This window comes from Bos indicus x Bos taurus, chromosome 10 (assembly GCF_003369695.1).
Source record: "Bos indicus x Bos taurus breed Angus x Brahman F1 hybrid chromosome 10, Bos_hybrid_MaternalHap_v2.0, whole genome shotgun sequence".
Classification (NCBI taxonomy): domain Eukaryota; kingdom Metazoa; phylum Chordata; class Mammalia; order Artiodactyla; family Bovidae; genus Bos; species Bos indicus x Bos taurus.
This window is the reverse complement of record NC_040085.1, coordinates 48,040,531-48,059,516: the sequence shown is the minus strand read 5'-3', so window position 1 is coordinate 48,059,516 and position 18,986 is coordinate 48,040,531. Positions and strand designations below refer to the sequence as shown.

Genomic DNA, 18,986 nt, shown 5'->3' with positions numbered 1-18,986 from the left:
GAAAGAGCAGGTTATTGGCCAGGCCCTGGGGAAATTCAGAATAACTGCCCAGAAACCCAGGAGCAGACTTATAAGTGACCTCATAGTAATTTGAATCAGAGAAGGCAATGGCAACCCACTCCAGTACTCTTGCCTGGAAAATCCCATGGGCGGACGAGCCTGGTAGGCTGCAGTCCATGGGGTTGCTAAGAGTCGGACACAACTTCACTTTCACTTTCACTTTTTCACTTTCATGCATTGGAGAAGGAAATGGCAACCCACTCCAGTGTTCTTGCCTGGAGAATCCCAGGGACGGGGGAGCCTAGTGGGCTGCTGTCTCTGGGGTCTCACAGAGTCAGACACGACTGAAGCGACTTAGCAGCCGCAGCAGCAGTAACTTGAAGAGAGCTAGGGAACTATAAGTTTATTCAGGTTCCAGTGAAGTTCTAGCAAATGATTTATCTCCTCAGATCCCCAAGAGAAGGTTTCCTTCGCTGCTTTATTTTGGTGTGAATCTCTCCTTTCCAAAAGAGTCTTACACATGCAGTTGTAGTCCTGACCATCTCAAGGGCGCAATCTTGTGGCAAGAATTACATCCTCTTGGAAGTCTTAGCTTATCCATTCTTCATCTCACCTGCACCCAGGTTGAGTTAACTGTCCCTTTTTGTTATTCTTTAGGACCTTCCACAGCCTTATATCACAGATACTACCTCGTTATGTGGTAATTGGAGATTTACTTGTCAATTTTTTGTACCTACCCTTCCCATCTCTGGCTCCCAGTACTGACTCCCAGTATATATGGTCAAGATGTGTGTTTTTATTCTCTGTATCTCCTACATATAGAATAGACCCTATCATAAAGTAGCCAACTAATAAACGTTTGTTGAATTATTGAATTAGGGAGAGCTCCTTTTGTTTAGGCCAAGGGGAAAAAAAAAGGCAGAATGTCAGAAAAAGCAGAATAGGCTAATAAAAAAACTCAAAAGCTTATCCATAATAAGAGTGCAGGTACTAAGAATTTAGTTCAGTTCAGTTCAGTCGCTCAGTCATGTCCCACTCTTTGCAACCCCATGAATCGCAGCACGCCAGGCCTCCCTGTCCATCACCAACTCCCAGAGTTCACCCAAACCCACGTCCATTGAGTCGGTGATGCCATCCAGCCACCTCATCCTCTGTCATCCACTTCTCCTCCTGCCCACAATCCCTCCCAGCATTGGAGTCTTTTCCAGTGAGTCAACTCTTCGTATGACGTGGCCAAAGTATTGGAGATTCAGCTTTAGCATCAGTCCTTCCAATAAACACTCAGGACTGATCTCCTTTAGGATGGACTGGTTGGATCTCCTTGCAGTCCAAGGGACTCTCAAGAGTCTTCTCCAACACCACAGTTCAAAAGCATCAATTCTTCAGCACTCAGCTTTATTCACAGTCCAACTCTCACATCCATACATGACCACTGGAAAAACGGACGTTTGTTGGCAAAATCACATCTCTGTTTTTGAATATGCTATCTAGGTTGGTTGTGACTTTCCTTCCAAGGAGTAAGCGTCTTTTAATTTCATGGCTGCAATCACCATTTGCAGTGATTTTCGAGCCCCAAAATATAAAGTCTGACACTGTTTCCACTGTTTCCCCATCTATTTCCCATGAACTGATAGGACCAGATGCCATGATCTTTGTTTTCTGAATGTTGAGCTTTAAGCCAGCTTTTTCACTCTCCACTTTCACTTTCATCAAGAGGCTTTTTAGTTCCTTTTCACTTTCTACCATAAGGGTGGTGTCATCTAATCTGAGGTTATTGATATTTCTCCCAGCAATCTGATTCCAGCTTGTGCTTCTTCCAGCCCAGCGTTTCTCATGATGTACTCTGCATATAAATTAAATAAGCAGGGTGACACTATACAGCCTTGACGTACTCCTTTTGCTATTTGGAACCAGTCTGTTGTTCCATGTTCAGTTCTAACTATTGCTCCCTGACCTGCATATAGGTTTCTCAAGAGGCAGATCAGGTGGTCTTCATACTTAAAATTCATGTCTCCATGTCTCTACACAAAAATTTCCCAAGCAGCCAAATTTTGTCTGTTCAGCTAGACATCTGGTGCTATGATTCTCCAGTTTTAAAGGTACCTTGGCAAGCCCTGTTCCTTTTAAGGGAAAGAGTCAGCTACATTCTCCCTTTAGCCTCTAGTTTCTTATCTGAATTCAGATCCATGCGCTTGGGTGGGCCAGGCTCAAGGCTGATTCTCAGGGTGATCCCTTGGGCTTCCAAGGTGAGAAGCCAGGGCTCAGATCCCAGCCCTACCCCTTGCCACTTTTGTACTCCCAGACAAGTCCCTCACAACCCTCTGAGCCTCAGCTTTGAGGTGGTAGAAATGGGGGAAATAAGGACTCCTTTATTAAGGACTATAACTATAAGGACTATATAAGGACTCCTCATAGTTATGCTGAAGGTTTTCTGAAAAATAATTGTGAAAATACCTAGCACAATGTTTTATACTTAGTAAGAGCTACATAAATGTGAATTTCTGTGTATTTTATTCCTGAGGAGGTGAAGAAAGGAAGGGAAGCCATAAGATGATGGTAGAGGACAAGGGCCCTAACGATAGCAGGAGTCCTGAAAATCGAAAGGGCTAGCAGCCTAGGGACCTTGTGCCACCACTTGAAAATCTGATAAAGCACAGGTCTTAGTCATCCAAAGCCACAGTGCACCTGTGACAGTTGCCACAGGAGATTCCTTGATCAGAACATGGAAGTACATTCAGTCCCTGCCAGGTTGAAATTGGGGCACAACTGATGGTGAGATAGATACCACTGATGGCAAGGAAAAAAGTTTTTGTCTACTCCAAGCAGAGAAAATTTAGAGATTCACCTAGTGCTGTCTCAGAGAGCTCTGAGAGTGTACAGAGGTTGACAGTAACCCCTGCAAATGAACCCAAGGCTGGAAATGGAGAAAGAGAGGAAGGTATTAGTAGTCAACTGAGAAATCTCAAGAGTATTAATAGGAATTTCAAACACATCTGCTCCTTCTGAGGTCCTAAAAGAAAGCCCAATGAGACCAGCTAGTCTACTGAAGGACTTAAGAGCCCAGATAATGTGTGTGAATGAGTGGGGGAGGGTGTATCAGGGTTTATGCTTTCCAGTGGTTCTAGGAGGAGACCCTTAAATCAGGACTAAAAGCTGTTAGAGTTAGCTTATGGTGTACTCTGAAATCTACTACTTGGCAGGCAGGGATCAAGAAATGGCAGGATAAGGGTAGAATTCCACAGGAGAATGAGCTTGTTAGTCAAATGTCACAGATGTCAGATCGCTGCCTAATGTGTCATTTGTTATCAGGTAGAAAATGTGGCTAAGTGATTACAGCTTTGCAGTAACCATTGTCTCCTACCCCCATGAAGGAACACTTTTTAGTTGAATGGACCACCTAATCTATTTTTAAAGGCACGAGACTCGAGACTAAGTACCCCTTTTCATTATAGTTGGTGAACATCCTTTTCTCATTTTGAATCCCCTCAGATGCTGTTAGAGTACGGCTTCCTTGCTCTTTCTGTGTCACAAATACTCTTTCTGAGTATATTTTTAAAGGTTTTGAAATTTTAAAAATGGTAATATCATGTCACCACCCACAAAGCAATTATATTTAATGGTGTTTTAGAAGAGTTGGTTTTAAAATCCTGTACATGAACATTAAATGAAGACATTAGACTGAAGGAAATTTACCTCTACCAAATCTTATGAAATGACAGAAATGACTAAGAGAGAGGGGAGAGGGGAAGTGGGGAGTGGAATAACTGGTAACAGGTTCTAGGACAAAAAATTATCATCAATATATGAGAAAATTTTAGGAGATGGTATCAGGCCTTGGCAGGCTTCCTGATGGCTCAGCAGGTAAAGAATCAGCCTACAATGCAGGAGACCTGGGTTCGATCCCTGGGTCAGGAAGATGCCCTGGAGGAGGAAATGGCAACCCACTCTAGTATTCTTGCCTGGGAAATTCCACAAATGGAGGGGCCTGGTGGAGTACAGTCCATGGGATCACAAAAGAGTTGGGCACGACTTAGCAACTAACCAGCAGTAACATCAGGCCTTAGGGAAATAAACTAGAGCACCTGAACCTCAAACACTCCTAAGCTTAAAACTACTACAGGAATAGAAGCAATTTCAGGGATGCTTCTATTTCAAAGAGATTCAATGAGTAGAGGGTGCTGGGGTAATGATTAGGGCAGTGAATGGAGACACTGCATTTGTAGTAGCTGGACTGCTGATCTTCCCTTTTCCTGTTTAGAACTGTCCACAGATTAAAGCAGTGAGCCCATAAGTCCTGGTAGCTAAAGATAGAACAATAGCAATGGACTTCAGGAGGGGTGGGAAGACCCCTCACTCTGAAATCCAGCAGAATGTCCTTCTCTTCTCCTATAATCACCAGAGTCAACTCACATTAAGTGAAAGTAGAGCTCTAACAGGAATTTTCATTTACAAAGTACAAGAATAATCAATGCAAGATATAATAATAATACAAGTTTGTACATGTATCAAACTCTCTAAATACTGAAAAAATACCTGTGGAAAGATAAATGAAAAGATATGTAGACATTTGTTTTATAAATTTCATCTTATAACTTTCAGAAAAATATAAGTAAAATACATACTTATAAGTATTATAACAATTATCTTCAAAGAGATTAGGATGTTATTAAATTAGTGGAAGCAAATAGTGATCTTAGAGATTAAGAACAAGATTTTCAAAATAAGAAAACTCAACAGATATGTATCACCAATAGAAATTTCTTTAAAGGATAACTGGCTATTGGATGAAGTTTAATAAAATAAGTAATGAATCCAAGAAAGATGAAGATATTAAAGGAACAGTGAAGAGGAAAGAAACTAGTTAACTTGCCTAATTATGGTATATGTTTAAAATTAATAACATAAAATTAAAACCTATACTATATGCTGGCAGACTTTTTCTATAAAAGGCCAGAGAGTAAATTTTCTCAGCTTTGTGGTCCATACAGGCTCTGACTCAACTGCTCAGCTCTGCTCTATAGTGTGAAAACAGCCATAGATAATATGTGATTGAATGAGCCTGTTTTGTTCCAATAAAACTTTATTTACAAAACAGGAAGCAGGACAAATTTGGCCTGTAGGCCACTTCTGTTTTGGATGAAGACAACATAAAGATGGCAGAGACAAGGCATGATGAAGAGATAAGAGGGAAGTTCTGAAAGTGTGTAAAACACACACAACCAGATGGCAGGAAAAATGTCAAATCACCAGTAATCAAAATATATGACAAATGGATATAATTTCCTAAGCAAAGACAGAAAATTTCAAATTTTGTAAAATAATAACATGTCTAATCATAAGATATTTAGAAGAAATACATCTAAAAAGAAGTTTGAAAAGAAAAAAACATACAAAGATAAATAAGCCTAATAACTAAAAATAGATAACACGTGTGGTAACATTTTAATGTCAGACTAAGAAAAAGGAATTTAATGTAAAGAGGATTTGACAAGATAAAGAACATTTATGTTGACAAAAGATACAATTCCATAAGAAGGCCAATTAATAATGAATCTTTACAAACCTAACAATATAACACCAAAAGTCATGTTTATAATATATGAAGTAAAAACTGATAGAAATACAGATAGGAATGAAAAATACACAGCTATTTTGGAAGACTTCAACTCAAAAACTGACAGATGAAGTAGGAAAAAAGTAAGCAAGAGTAGTGAGGATTTGAATAACACAATAAAGGAACTTGACTGAATAGGTGTAAAGGACTTTGTACACTATAATGGTGAATGCATAATCTCATCAAACACACATGCAACATTAACTACCTTCTAAAACACAAGGAAAATGTTAATAAATTCCCAGATAAGAAATCATTCAGTTCACATTCTTTGATCACACTGCAATAAAATTTGAAATTAGTAAACAAAAGAATACAGTTTTTATAACTTGGAAATAAAAACCCACATCTTTAACTTAGAATAACTGTAGTGAAAAGAAATGTAAAATGAAGTTATTGATTAGTTAAAAATAATGATACCAAAATTTATTCAACATTATTATACAACCAGTTTTGTGCTGAGTGATCTACTTTGATTGTCTCATTTTATTATTGCAATGATCCTGAGAAGTTGATTCTGTTATCATCTCTTTTCACAGATGAGGAACTGAAACACAGAACTCTGTTAAATAACCTGCCCAAGGGCACATAGATGACAGAGTTGGGGTTTGAACTGAGCGACTTCACTTTCACTTTTCCCTTCATGCATTGGAGAAGGAAATGGCAACTCACTCCAGCGTTCTTGCCTGGAGAATCCCAGGGATGGGGGAGCCTGGTGGGTTGCTGTCTATGGGGTTGCACAGAGTCAGACATGACTTAGCAGCAGCAGCAGTATAGTCTGGAGCCAGTGTATTTAACCACTACAACAAGAAGAACGATGAGATCAATACAATTCAAAATCTATACATACTCAGAGAAAATATATAGCCTTGGGTGCATACATTAGAAAATAAGAAAAGAGTGAATAGAAGCAAATCATACATATAGCTCAAGAAGCTAAAGGGATAAAAATTTAAACATACCAGGAAAGTATTACTAAAAAAAACAAAACAGAAATGAATGAAATGAGTAAATTTTAATAAAACTGAAAAGAATCAAAAATATAAAAAGTCTAGTATGTCTAATCAAGGTTTAAAAAAAAAGAATTATCAACATTTGAAATGAGAAGGGACATTATAAATATAGAGTAGATTCTTAAAAAGTCTGAGATAAATTCTAAATTTAAGATAATAAATCAGAAAAATCTAGACTAAAAAAGTTTCTGGAAAACAGAAATCACCAAAATTGACCCATGGAGGAATGTTCACCTTAAAACAACAAGCAACAATACAAACACTGAGAGCACTGAAAAGGTATTCAAAGCTCTTTCATAAAAGGACACCAAACAAAGAAGGTTCTATAAGTAAGGAATATGCTATACTGATTATAGCAATCTAACGCCTTGAAAAAAGTAAAAAGTTTTCTAACCCATTTACATTGGAGCTGACATGGTCTGAAATTTAAAACTGACAAAAAAAGCATACACTCACTTATGAACACATATTTAGGTATCTTAAGTATTAGTAGAATGAATCCAGAATTGTATTTTTTAAATGTCATAACTAATAGCAAGAAGAGATAAGAAAGCCTTCTTCAGCAATCAATGCAAAGAAATAGAGAAAAACAACAGAATGGGAAAGACTAGAGATCTCTTCAAGAAAATTAGAGATACCAAGGGAACATTTCATGCAAAGATGGGCTGGATAAAGTACAGAAATGGTATGGACCAAGCAGAAGATATTAAGAAGAGGTGGCAAGAATACACAGAAGAACTGTATAAAAAAGATCTTCATGACCCAGATAATCATGATGGTGTGATCACTCACCTAGAGCCAGACATCCTGGAATGTGAAGTCAAGTGGGCCTTAGAAAGCATCAGTACGAACAAAGCTAGTGGAGGTGATGGAATTCCAGTTGAGCTATTTCAAATCCTGAAAGATGATGCTGTGAAAGTGCTGCCCTCAATATGCCAGCAAATTTGGAAAACTCAGCAGTGGCCACAGGACTGGAAAAGGTCAGTTTTCATTCCAATCCCAAAGAAAGGCAATGCCAAAGAATGCTCAAACTACCGCACAATTGCTCTCATCTCACATGCTAGTAAAGTAATGCTCAAAATTCTCCAAGCCAGGCTTCAGCAATACATGAACCATGAACTTCCTGATGTTTAAGCTGGTTTTAGAAAAGGCAGAGGAACCAGAGATCAAATTGCCAACATCCGCTGGATCATCGAAAAAGCAAGAGTTCCAGAAAAACATCTATTTCTGCTTTATTCACTATGCCAAAGCTTTTGACTGTGTGGATCACAATAAACTGTGGAAAATTCTGAAAGAGATGGGAATACCAAACCACCTGACCTGCCTCTTGAGAAATTTGTATGCAGGTCAGGAAGCAACAGAACTGGACATGGAACAACAGACTGGTTCCAAATAGGAAAAGGAGTATGTCAAGGCTGTGTAGTGTCACCCTGCTTATTTAACTTATATGCAGAGTACATCATGAGAAACGCTGGACTGGAAGAAGCACAAGCTGGAATCAAGATTGCCGGGAGAAATATCAGTAACCTCAGATATGCAGATGACACCACCCTTATGGCAGAAAGTGAAAAGGAACTAAAAAGCCTCTTGATGAAAGTGAAAGAGGAGAGTGAAAAAGTTGGCTTAAAGCTCAACATTCAGAAAACGAAGATCATGGCATCCGGTCCCATCACTTCATGGGAAGTAGATGGGGAAACAGTGGAAACAGTGTCAGACTTTATTTTTTTGGGCTCCAAAATCACTGCAGATGGTGACTGCAGCCATGAAATTAAAAGATGCTTACTCCTTGGAAGGAAAGTTATGACCAACCTAGATAGCATATTCAAGAACAGAGACATTACTTTGCCAACAAAGGTTCGTCTAGTCAAGGCTATGGTTTTTCCAGTGGTCATGTATGGATGTGAGAGTTGGACTGTGAAGAAGGCTGAGTGCTGAAGAATTGATGCTTTTGAAGTGTGGTGTTGGAGAAGACTCTTGAGAGTCCCTTGGACTGCAAGGAGATCCAACCAGTCCATTCTGAAGGAGATCAGCCCTAGGATTTCTTTGGAAGGAATGATGCTAAAGCTGAAACTCCAGTACTTTGGCCACCTGATGCAAAGAGTTGACTCATTGGAAAAGACTCTGATGCTGGGAGGGATTGGGGGCAGGAGGAGAAGGGGACGACAGAGGATGAGATGGCTGGATGGCATCACTGACTCAATGCTCATGAGTCTGAGTGAAGTCCGGGAGTTGGTAATGGACAGGGAGGCCTGGTGTGCTGCGATTCATGGGGTCACAAAGAGTCGGACAGGACTGAGCGACTGAACTGAACTGAACTGAACTAAAGAAGGATTTATCTAAGGTATTCAAGACTGCTTCGAAATTCAGAATGTATTAATGCAAATCATTACATTCAAAATAAAGTGATATAATTATCTTAAGAAATGCAAAAAGCATTTGATACAATTTGACATCTATTTTTGATTAGAAAGAAAATGACTTTTGCAAACCAGAAGTAGAAAGAAACTTCTTTGTTTTAATGAAAGATATCTGCATACACAATTTTTGAGTATGTGTTAGTCGCTCAGTCGTGTCCAACTCTTTGGAGCCCCATGGACTATAGCCTGCCAGGCTTCTCTGTCCATGGAATTCTCCAGGCAAAAATACTGGAGGGGGTTGACATTCCCTTCTTCAGAGGATATTCCCAATGCAGGGATCAAACATGGGTCTCCTGCATTGCAGGCAGGTTCTTTTACCATCTGAGCTACAAGCATCATACCTAATAAAATATTACAAGATTTCCCACTAAAGTTTTTTCAGTATTGTTCTGAGAGTCCTGGCTAATGCTATGGAATAAGAAAAAGAAAGAAATGGCAAACAAGGAGGAAATATTTTCAAAATATGTATTATTACATTTAATAAGGAACACTCCAAAATTGATAAGAAAAAATGTAAACAACCTAATAAAGACATGTGCCAAGGATCTAAATAACCACTGCAGTAAGAAGAAATTTAAATAATGACTAAAAATAATTTAAAATAACAAAGAATTGCATTTTTCCCCCTTAGAACTGGCAACTTTTTAAGAGATTGATAATATCTAGTGTTTATTAAAGATGTGTGGAAACAGGTATTTTCATATATAGTTGGTCAGAATGTAATTTGTAAGGCTTTCTTAGAAAGCAATTTAGCAGAATTTACCAAAATTTTTACTCTACAATTTTCTTTTCTCAACAGTTTTGTTGCTGCTGTTTTAGCCAAACAAAATTAATTGTTCATAATGCACAAAAAATATTTGTTTGTGTGCACCAAAAATTTTAAGAAAGTTTGTTGCAGCATTGTTTCAAATAATGAAAAATTAGAAATAATTTGTATATCCGCTAGTAGGGAAATTACTCAATTATGTTACATTGATACAATAGAATGCTATCCAGCTATTAAAATGAAACTGATATGTATTCAACAGAAAGGGCTGAGAGATGAATTTTTAGGATAAAAATAAAATTATTATAAAGCATGAATTTTTAAATATTACACATATATGTGCATGTAAATGCATAAAAATAATTTGGAAGTAGGATTGTTTTGGGAGGACAGCAAGAACGAGGGACAGGAAAGAGGTAAGGCTAATGGCTTAGTCTCTCTATTTCAGTGTTGTTTGAATCTTTCAGTGAAAATATATTCCTGTAAATTTTTCTGTTTTATTAAAGTTTTTTTTTGAGTTTTAACATTCAGAGACTAAAGTGCAAAACCAAAAGTATATATAGCCCAGTGAATGTTAACACGTGTATTACTTATGTAGCCACTGCCTAGATCAAGATGTAGAATATTTCTTCTCCCCAGGACACTCCATTGTGCTCCTGTATTGTACCTGCCACCACAGATTATTTTATCTGTCCCAGAAGTTCATAGAAGTAGAATCATACAGCTTACTTCAATTTTGTGTCTGGCTTTCTTTTGTTACAGATCATGTCTACTATACTAATCCATGTTATCAGTTCTTTTTTATTGTTTGTAGTATCCCACTGTTTGAATATACCACAATTTAGTTATCCATCCTCCCTTGACAGACATTAGAGTTATTTCCAGCTATTAGGAAGAAAACTGCTGTGGCCAACCTTGTACAGATCTTCTGCAGTATTTGTGCATTTCTCTCATATACCTAGCACTGAAACTCCTGGGTCATAGAGGGGGTTTTAGTAGAGTGATTCAGGGTGGTTGTTACAATTTACATTTTTGTTAGTGTATATGAAAGTTCCAGTTCTAGTTGATCCATATTCTGGCTACTACTTCATACTGTCAATTCTTTTCATTTTAGCCATTTCAATAAGTGTGTACTGATATTACATTGTGTTTTTTTAATTTGCATTTCCATGATAATTAATCATATGGAATATATTTTCATGTACTTATGTCCATGCTGATAGTCTCTTTTGTGAAATGGCTGCTCAAGTTTTTTCTCATTTTCTTTGAGCTGTTTTTCTCCATTGAGTTGTTTTATCTTTTTCTTTTTAATTTGTTGACATTCTTTAGATATTGCAGATATATTTTTTGGATATATATGCTATATCTATGATATGTTTATATATACATGCATATATATATGCATATGTATCACAAATATCTTCTCTTAGTCCATGTCTTGGTGATTCACGCTCTTGATGGTGTACTTTGATAAATAGAATTTCAGAATTTGTAAGTCTTTTATTGTTCATGGTTTTTTTGCTCTTATTTAAGAAATCACTGCCTATATCAAGGTCATGGTATTATTCTGTGTTGTCTTCTGGAACAAGGATCAGCAGAATATGGCTCATGTGGCCTGCCACCTGTTTTTGTAAATAAATTTTTACTGGAACACAGCCATTCCAATTTATTTATGTATTCTCTATGGCTACTTTATGCTACAACAGCAGAGTTGAGTAGTTCCAACAGAGACCATGTGGCCCACAAAGTTGAAAATATTGATTATCTTGTCTTTTACAGGAAAAATTTACTAACCCTTCTTCTAGAAAATTATTTACTTTCATATTAGGCTTATAATCCAATCAGAATTAAGTTTTGTAAATGGTGTAAAATAAGGTTAAAGTCTGTTGCATATGAATTATCCAATTGCTTCAGCATCGGTTTTTTAAAATAAAATCTCATTACCACAAAATTGCAGTAGCACCTTTGTCGTATATCAGGCTACTGTGTAGGCATAGCCATTTCCAGACTCTCTCTTCTGTTTCACTGTCTGTTTATCAATCACTGCACCAGTATCACACGCTCTTAAATATCATAGGTCTATGCTAAGTCTTGACATCTGACATTGTAAATCTTCCAACAATTTTTTTTTCTGATTTTTGGCTTTCTAAGTTGTTTGCATTTCCATATAAAATTTTGGAATGGGTAGCCTTTCCTTCTCCAGGGGATCTTCCCAACCCAGGGATTGAGCCCAGATCTCCCACATTGCAGGCAGATTCTTTACCAGATGAGTCACTTGGGAAGCCCATATAAATTTTAGAATTCCTTAATAAATATCCACAGAAAATTTTGATTGGAACTCGACAGTGACTGTATTGAGTCAGTGAACTAATTTTGGAGTAGTCAACATCTTTATCCAATGGAGTCTCCATATCCAAGAACATGTTCTTTCTTAAAATTGCTTTTGCAATTCAAACTCATTTGTGCTTTCATACAAATTTTAGAATTACTTGTTCCAGTTCCATGAAAAATGCCATTGGTATTTTGATAGGGATTGCATTAAGTCTGTTCACTTCAGTTCAGTTGCTCAGTCATGTCTGACTCTTTGCAACCCCATGAGCTGCAGCATGCCAGACCTCCCTGTCCATCACCAACTCCCGGAGTCTACCCAAACCCAAGTCCATTGAGTCGGTGATGCCATCCAACCATCTCATCCTCTGTCATCCCCTTCTCCTCCTGCCCTCAGTCTTTCCCAGCATCAGGGATTTTCAAATGAGTCAGCTCTTTGCATCAGGTGGCCAAAGTATTGGAGTTTCAGCTTCAACATCAGTCCTTCCAATGAACACCCAGGCCTGATCTCCTTTAGGATGGACTGGTTGAATCTCCTTGCAGTCCAAGGGACTCTCAAGAGTCTTCTCCAACACCACAGTTCACAGTTCAAAGCATCATTTCTTCTGTGCTCAGCTTTCTTTATAGTCCAACTCTCACATCCATACATGACTACTGGAAAAACCATAGCCTTGACTAGATGGACCTTTGTTGACAAAGTAATGTCTCTACCTTTTAATAGGCTGTCTAGGTTGGTCATAACTTTTCTTCCAAGGAGTAAGCATCTTTTAATTTCATGGCTGCAGTCACCATCTGCAGAGATTTTGGAGCCCCCCAAAATAAAGTCTGCCACTGTTTCCACTGTTTCTCTATCTATTTGCCATAAAGTGATGGGACTGGATGTCATGATCTTAGTTTTCTCAATGTTGAGCTTTAAGCCAACTTTTTCACTCTCCTCTTTCACTTTCATCAAGAGGCTCTTTAGTTCTTCACTTTCTGCCATAAGGGTGGTGTCATCTGCATATCTGAGAATATTGATATTTCTCCTGGCAATCTTGATTCCAGCTTGTGCTTCTTCCAGCCCAGTGTTTCTCATGATGTACTCTGCATAGAAGTTAAATAAGCACGGTGACAATATACAGCCTTGACGTACTCCTTTTCCTATTTGGAACCAGTCTGTTGTTCCATGTCCAGTTCTAACTGTTGCTTCCTGACCTGCATACAGGTTTCTCAAGTGGCAGGTCAGGTGGTTTGGTATTCCCATCTCTTTCAGAATTTTCTACAGTTTAGTGTGATCCACACAGTCAGAGGCTTTTGGCATAGTCAATAAAGCAGAAATAGATATTTTTCTGGAACTCTCTTGCTTTTTCTATGATCCAGCAGATGTTGGCAATTTGATCTCTGTTTCCTTTGCCTTTTCTAAAACCAGCTTGAACATTTGGAAGTTCACAGTTCACGTATTGTTGAAGCCTGGCTTGGAGAATTTTGAGCATTACTTTACTAGTGTGTGAGATGCCCTAAAACTTGTCACTAAATCTCCTTCTTGTGAGATCCAGGTGCTTTTCAAGATGCTGCCTCTGTACTGGGTATTAGAGTGAGTGATTTTGTGCATGAGCCCTTCAGGGCCAAGTCTTGGTTTCCCAAAAGCCCACCAACTCTCCCAGACATAATCCATGCTGGTTTTCAGTGCTAAATGTTATGAGGGCTCATTTTCCTGGTGCAGATTTTCTGGGCCATGGAGACTAGTGTGGGGAGCTCAGACCCCACACTTCTCAGGGGAAACCTCTGTGGTTGTGAAATCTCTCCCACTTGTGGGTCACAGCATAGTGGGTATGGATTCTGACTAGACCAAGTCTCTGTCCCTTCTACCTGTCTGGATGTGGCCTTTTCTTTCTATTCTTAATTGTAGAAAATCTATTCTTCTTACTGTGCCATCTTGATCTGGACCCCTCTGGATTTATTATATTTAACAACTATTCAAATTTTTAAAAAATTTTTCTTCTGTCAATTTAGATAACTTGTGATTTTAAAGAAAAGCATCAGTTTTATTTAGTTTGTTAAATTTATTTATATTAAACTACTCATCATGACCCTGCATTATCTTTTTATGTCTATAGGGTCTGCAGTGATGTCTTCCTTTTTCTCTGAGGTTAGCAGTTTATACTTTCTTTTTCTTGATTGGTCTTGCCAAGAATTTATCAAGTTTATTGATATTCTGAAAGAACAAATCTTGACTCTGTTGATTTTTTATTTTTGTCTATTTATGTGAGCTTTTTTTTCTGTTAAAAAATGTTTATTTTTATTTTTGACTTTGTCAGGTCTGAGTTGTGGCACTTGGGATCTTTTGTTGTGGCTTGTGGGCTTCTCTCTAATTGTGGTCATGAGCTCAGCTTCCCTGTGACATGTGGGAGCTTAGTTTCCTGATTAGGGATCAAACCTGTGTTCCCTGCACTGGAAGGCAGACTGTCAACCACTGGACCACCAGGGAAGTCCTGAGCTTACTGTTTTTTTCAATATATGTTTTCACTTTTATTAGTTTCTTTCCATATTTTTATTCTTTTTCTAACTTCCTGAGATGGTAACTTAGAAATTGATTTTTAACTCCCCCCACCCCCGCCAATATATGCACTTAAAGTCATCTTCATTCTAAGCACTGTGAATCAATAGGTCAATTCAGGAGAGAGTTAAGAACACAGTAATTTCAACAGAAAGATTTTATTAATAATATAAGGTATTACTGGACTTTACTGGTGGCTCAGACAGTAAAGAATTTATTAGCCATACCAAGGGATTGCAGTAATGAGGGGTTGGTTAGCAAGAAGTAAAGAGGATTCTAAAGAATACGGAAATAGTAGATACAAGGAATAGCTCCTACCACCTATCTCCCCCCACTTCTCCCCCTCACCCAGAACTGAGACAACACACCAAAGAGGAGGCCCACTAAGACCTGAGACCCAGACTTTTCTGTAGAAGGCAGAGTGTGGCTCACTAGATGGCAGAAAAGTTACTCTGGTGCATCGTGCTAAGATACACCCTGGAAATCCACCCAGTGGGGTGCCAGAAACAACTTCACAGACATGTCTCACCGAAGGGCCTTTGCTACAGAACATGCCAGGGGAAGCTCTTGGCTGCTAAATGCTGCTGCCACAGTGGACTATTCAAGTTTAGAGTAGGGGAGAGCAATGAATCCTGGCAAAGTTTGCCCAGCCAGCACACCAGAACGAGGAAGCAAAAACTCTCCTCCTGCAGTGTATTTACAGTGCCCTCTGATGGCAAAGTTCCAGTTGGCAAGGGGAAATATATAAAGGGCCCAAACCTATTTTCACAAAACAACCTAATAGGTGGAACTTGGAAGGGAAAGGCAATAAATAATAACTAACACATGCTTTTTTAGCTATATCCTATATATTTTGGTGTGTTTCATTTTCAATATTTGATTTTCATTGTGCTTTCCTGACTACTGGGTTATTTAGAAGAGTGTTGGTTAATTTCTAAATGTTATCAGATTTTCTAGTTATCTATTAATTGATTTCTAGTTTTATTCCACCATAGCTTGAGAACATGCCTTAGGTGATTTTAACTTTTTGAAGTTTTTTCAGACTTGTTTTATGCATACCATATAGTACATTTTGGTAAATATTTCATGAGCACGTGAAAAGAGATTGTATTCTACAGTTGCTTATTGTTGTTCAGTCACCACGTCCTGTCTGACTGTGACCCCACAAACTGCAGCATATCAGGTCTCTCTGAGTCTCACATCTCCTGGAGTTTGCCCAAGTTCATGTCTGTTGAATCAGTGTTGCCATACAACCATTTCATCCTCTGTTGCTCTCTTCTCCTTCTGCTTTCAATCTTTCCCAGCACTAGTGTCTTTTCCAATGAGTTGGCTGTTTGCATCAGGTCACCAAAGTATTGGAGCTTCAGCTTCAGCATCAGTCCTTCCAATGAGTATTCAGGGTTGTCTCTCCCTGCTATTCTCTGGAACTCTGCATTAAGTTGAGTATACCTTTCCCTTTCTCTCTTGCTTTTTGCTTATCTTCTTTCCTCAGCTATTTGTAAAGCCTCCTCAGATACCCACTTTGCCTTCTTGCATTCCTTTTTCTTTGGGATGCTTTTGTTCACTGGTTCCTGTGAAGTATTACAAACCTCTGTTCATAGTTCTTCAGGGACTTTGTTTACCAAATCTAGTCCCTTGAATCTATTTGCCACCTCCACTGTATAAATAGAGGATTTGATTTAGGTTGTACTTGACTGCTGAGTGGTTTTCCCTGCTTTCTTTAGCTTAAGCCTGAATTTTGCTATAAGGAGCTGATAATCTGTGCCACAGTCAGCTCCAGGTCTTGTTTTTGCTGACCGTATAGAACTTCTCCATCTTCAGCTACAAAGAATGTAATCAATCTGATTTTGGTGTTGACCATTTGGTGATGTCCATGTGTAGAATCGTTTCTTGTGTTGTTGGAAAGGGGTGTTTGCTATGACCAGTGCATTCTCTTGGCAGAATTCAGTTAGCCTTAGCCCTGCTTCATTTTGTACTCCAAGACCAAACTTGCCTGTAACTCCAGGTATTTCTTAACTTCCTACTTTTGCATTGCAATCCACAGTGATGAATAGAACATCTTTTTTTGGTGTTCGTTCTAGGAGGTCTTATATGTCTTAATAGAACTGATCAACTTCAGCTTCTTTAGCATCAGTCGTTGGGGCATAGACTTGGATTACTGTGATGTTATTTGGTTTGTGTTGGAAATGAACCGAGATCATCCTGTTGTTTTTGATGTTGGTCCCAAGTACTGCATTTCAGACTCTTTTGTTGACTATGAGGGCTTATTCATTTCTTTTAAGGGATTCTTGCCCATAGTAGTAGATATAATGGTCATCTGAATTAAATTCACCCATCCCCGTCCATTTAATTCACTGATTCCCAAGATGTTGATGTTTCCTCTTGCCATCTCCTGCTTGACTGTGTCCAATTTGGCTTGATTCATGGGCCTAACATTCCAGGTTCCTATGCAGTACCGCTCTTTACAACATTGCATTTTACTTTCATCACCAGACACATCCATAACTGAGCTTTGTTTCCACTTTGGCTCAGATGCTTCATTGTTTCTGAAACTATTAGTAATTGTCCTCCACTCTTCCCAGTAGCATATTAGACACCTCCTGACCTGGAGGGCTCATCTTTTGGTGTCATATCTTTTTGCCTTTTTATACAGTTCATGAGGTTCTCACAACAAGTATACTGGGGTGGTTTGCCAGTCCTTCCTCAAGTGGATCATGTTTTGTTTGAACTCTCCACTATGACCCATCTGTCTTGGGTGGCCCTGCACTACATAGCTCATAGCTTCATTGAGCTACACAAGCCCCCTTGGCACAATAAGGCTGTGACCCATTATAGATTATTACAATATACTGAACATATTTCCCTGTGCTGTACCGTAGGACCTCATTTGTTTCTATTTTTTATTTGGTAATGTATATCTGTTTAATCCCAGACTTCTAATTTATCTATACCCCATGACCCTGCCCTTTCCCCTTTGGTAACTGTAAGTTTGTTTTCTATGTCTGACTCTATTTTGTAAGTAAGTTCATTTGTATCACATTTTTAGATTCCATATATAAGTGACATTTTTGTCCCTATCATTCCTAATAAAACCTTAATTACTTCCAGATTCCATGACCAACAAGACCATACCATGGCTGGACTGCAGCTGAACAGGAATGGCCAGAAAGATCCATTAGTGAGATTTGGTCAGCAGATCCTACAGCTCTGAGGAGCCAGAGCCACTGGGGGCAGATGGCACCCAGGGCTCTGGGTAGGAGAAAGAGCCCAAGATCCTTGGCATCAGGCCTGGGAAGCAAGACCCCAAGGACAGGAAGTCCCAAAGTGATGAGGCAGCTGAGTAGTAACCAAATGGCACAAGAGGCTGGGAAAGGCCTGGGGCGCCTGCTGATGGGCGGAACTGGAGACCAAGTTTGTTGCCCCCACATGTCCCCCTTTGCAGCTAAATTGAGTCCCACCTTAAAGGCTGGCTGGTCTTGGAGCTCGGTCAGCCCCACAGCCCTGAGCGACACTTGAATAGCACATGTGGCAGTGGTTCAGAGGGACCCGGGAGGCAGTTCTTGATGATGATTATAAGCAGCCTCATTACCCCCTGACACCTCTAACATAGACCTATAATGTAGCTGTGGGGATGCCCAGATCACAGACATAGTGACATCTGATGTAGCTGTGGAGACATCTGCATCACAGACGTAGTGACGTCTGACGTGGCTGTGGGGACACCCGAATCACAGAGAGTGACGTCTAATGTAGCTGTGGGGATGCCCAAATCACAGATGTAGTGATGTCTGATGTGGCTGCGAGGACACCCGAATCACAGACATAGTGATGTATGACGTAGCTGTGGGGATGCCTGAATCAAAGACACACTGACATATGACGTAGCTCTGGGGACACCGGAATCACAGACAAAGTGACGCATGATGTAACCATTGGGGCGTGCATATCAGACATAGTGACGTGTAACGTATCTGTGGGAACGCCCATATCAGACGTAGTGACGTGGCTGTGGGGGCACCCAAATCACAGACATAGTGACGTTTGACGTAGCAAAGTATGACGTAGCTTCAAGGGACGCCAGTATCACAGACGTAGTGGCGTCTGATGTAGCTGTGGGGATGCCAGTATCACAGATATAGTGAGGTCTAACGTGGCTGTGGGGACTCCCATATCAGAAGTAGTGATGAGTGATATAGCTATAGGGGCACCTGAATCGGACACAGTGACGTCTGACGTGCCTGCGGGGACTCCCGAATCACAGACGTAATGATGTATGACGTAGCTGTGGGGGCATCCTGTTATAGACATATTG

General features: G+C 39.3%; 1 protein-coding gene across 2 annotated transcripts in view; it reads left to right on the top strand.

The window, feature by feature from the left end:
* TEX9 (testis expressed 9) overlaps positions 1–18,986 on the top strand; it is a 237,724-nt gene that overhangs the window by 8,629 nt on the left and 210,109 nt on the right. The window lies entirely within an intron of this gene.